Source organism: Sorghum bicolor, chromosome 1, assembly GCF_000003195.3.
Source record: "Sorghum bicolor cultivar BTx623 chromosome 1, Sorghum_bicolor_NCBIv3, whole genome shotgun sequence".
Taxonomy (NCBI): domain Eukaryota; kingdom Viridiplantae; phylum Streptophyta; class Magnoliopsida; order Poales; family Poaceae; genus Sorghum; species Sorghum bicolor.
In genome coordinates this window covers 46,319,554-46,322,747 of record NC_012870.2, presented here as the reverse complement: position 1 = coordinate 46,322,747, position 3,194 = coordinate 46,319,554, and the positions used below count along the sequence as shown (strand labels likewise).

Below are 3,194 nucleotides of genomic sequence, written 5' to 3'. Positions count from 1 at the left end.
GAGAATAAAATTTTGATACTTTATAGGTAAATTGTACAATTAATTTTTGTTTTTGTCTATATTAGTGCTTCATGCATATATCGCAAGATTCAATGTGACGAGAATTTTGAAAAGTTTTTAGTTGTTGGGTGAACTAAACAAACCTAAGCAGTAGTACAAACAACACATGTTTTTTGACACTAGGCAGAGAATTCTAAACTAAATCATTGTCCTGTCCATTTTCTCACAGGCAGAGAATTCTAAACTAAATCATTGTCCTGTCCATTTTCTCACCATATTTTTGGTTGTTCTAACCTTTTTATAGCAGGCAACAATGCTAGTGAAGTTTAAACATCTTATCTGTCATGGCTCTTTCTCATCTTATGGTGAACAGACAATAAAAAAACAAAAATATATCTAGGCTATGTTTCTGTAGACTCTTAAGTCGTGAGTGTGGCATTTTATATGACAAATCTCATCACTAATTGGTCATAAGCATTTTATTGAACATCTTGGAAGCAAAAAAGGCCACAGAAGTGGCAATGCCTATTATGTATGCTAACCGATGACCCTATCTAAAAGAAAAAAAAAAGGTGAAAGGCTAGTAACATCTCAATACAGTATGCAAATGATGAAACCACAATAATAAAGTATGAACTATAGTATAAGTGATACATCTAGACTCCTTTCGTTTGTATTGCCAACACATGACAACATGATACACTAAAACAAATTGGTCTAAATTTACTAAGAATGGCATCAGTTAGGGACATGAATTAACTAATGAGTATTAAATATAATACCATCCATCCGAGAATGAGTTATTTGCAGAATGATGGTTGCATGGCAAGGTACACAAAGGGGCCCTGCATTGAATTGATCATAACAATAATCTAATATTAGTAAAAAAGAAAACATATGTTAGTAAGAAGTTTTGGAATCTACATTAGAAGAAACTAGATCTCTAAAATTTACATACTTATAAGTTGTGGGGCCTTAGGAGAATGTATAACTAAATCTAAATAACTTAGGAAAAGATTTTGATAACAAGTGGAAGGTTAGTAAAAGACTAAAAAAGGTACAATGAGAATTACAGACTATATGTGAGGAATAAATATAATTTATTTATAAGCTATGCAAAAATAAGATTAACTGAGATTATAATTATACATGCTGAGTTGTAGCATTGATGACATATAATTGATTGTTGTACCAACTATGTACTATTAATTTATAACTCAGATCACTGGAAATCCAAAGCTGATTATAGGTTCAGATACAATCTAGCGCGAGTGTGTTATATAGAGGACATGCAGCCCATAGCAACTATAACCAAAATATCTAGTAGAACTTGAAAAGAAGATTTTATACTGACTTTTAGATTTCTTCAATATAGACTAAGAAAATCATAGGCATGGACCGTATCTCACAAAAGTATTCTTCACCAATCATAAGCATGCACAAAAACTCAGAAACTTGGAACCGCAATCATAAACACTCAACACATCTTAGATAGGAGATAGGAGGAGAGGCCAGCTCAGGAATAAATTGCAGGGTAGAGGACGTCTAAGAACAGTCATAGAAAAAAAACATATCTTAAGAATCTAAATTATCAAGAGCTATCTTAAGAACAGTCATAGAAAAAAGTAGCAATCATAAAACATAAGGGTCTGTTTGGTAGTAAGAACAGCACTAGAAAACTATAAGTAAAGTACCCAGTCCCTCGTAAGAATAAGATCACACTTTCATCAAGAAACAAAATTTACTAACAAAAAAATCAAATAAATATCCAGTATTAACATGGAATTTCTTCATTAGCACAACAAACAATTAGTTATAAATATTGTTGAAAACAGAAAACATAAAAAAGTATGACAAATAGTGGCCTCAGAACCGGTCCTCTATGTTCATATGATCTTGTTCTTGGAGCTTAAGGGTCATCAAGGTGAAAACGAGTGGGCGAGAAAGAGATGGGTGAACACAAGGGGTTGACCGGCGCGAATCTTGGAGAAGCTGCAGCCAGAGGATAAGGCATGCGCATGCATGCCGTTCTAGAAAAACCGGGTTGTTATCTAAATGGACAATACCGCGACTGGTCTATTTTGTAGTAAGAACAACACTACAAAACTGGAAGTACCCAGTCCCTCACAAGAACAAGATCACTTTTCATCACTAAATTGGGAATTTTTCATCACTGGCCACTTTACCTGATGAAGAAAAAAAATTCAAACAAAAAGATCAAATAAATTTAAATGCCATAATTAGCAAAGAAATAACTGTAGACTATGACTATGCATATTTATAGATTTTGGGAGGAAAGCATATTAGATATTTGAAAGACATTCAGATCTAGAGACTATGACTATGCCATATTCATATGCTTATAGCCCTTCTCAATATGTAAGAACTAAGCAAACAGTAAAAGATCACCGGAAGCAGTGCAAACATGGATGGTCTGATTTTAGGCACAATTCTGATCTTTCAAATGGCAAATGGCAGATAGTATCTCCCATAGAAGGATTTTCAAGGCAGACAGAACATGGATCTTCAATGCTATTGGACTGCCAGAAACAGGAAATCATGGAAAAGTAGTTAGGATTTTTCAGTCAAAGAGGGAAGAAAAAAAAACTTATACTAGTTTGGAAGGTACCTGAACTACTGAATGCGGCAAATTATTGATCTGGCTTTTCTGAAGCACCAGTGTGCTGATGGTTATTTTCATCCAGTTAAAGCAGTGTGTCATAGTCATGTCTGCAACAAGACAACAAGTGTTCCTTTAGGACGTTTAAAATTTTAGTCTTTTTTAAAGGTGGGGGTGTCGAAGTGAGAATTGCTATAGTAGCATAAATGCAGATAAAACAAAACACCCAATACAAGATTTTAAATAGATGAATCGGCAAAAGATAAAATCAATTTTTAATATCTTTCCTTCAGAAAAGGATGATATGGACACGAAGAATGTCATTGATGATACATATGTAAAGCTTTTATTTCAAGCTAAATAATGCATTGAACATGTAGACTGTTTCCAATTCTCAAGCTAATCAAGCAACTTGAAGGCCAGTGGAAGCAGCTCCCTGAAAGTAGCAAAATAGAAGTTGTTAATAATATTCTATCTAAGGTACCAAAAAAACTGCTAACTCAGCTAAAATTAGATTATGTTTGCTCTACTAGTTCAGATAGACTAAAGATGTTTCTTCTACAGGTTTTTATTG

The 3,194-nt window shown here is 33.6% G+C and overlaps 1 long non-coding RNA gene across 1 annotated transcript; it reads right to left on the bottom strand.

Annotated features, from left to right (window-relative positions):
- On the bottom strand, nucleotides 612–2,885 carry LOC110432013. The gene is made up of 3 exons (XR_002449465.1): nucleotides 2,630–2,885; nucleotides 2,410–2,540; nucleotides 612–845 (listed from the first exon to the last, which is right to left on the bottom strand). It is a non-coding gene; the product is annotated as an uncharacterized LOC110432013 (long non-coding RNA).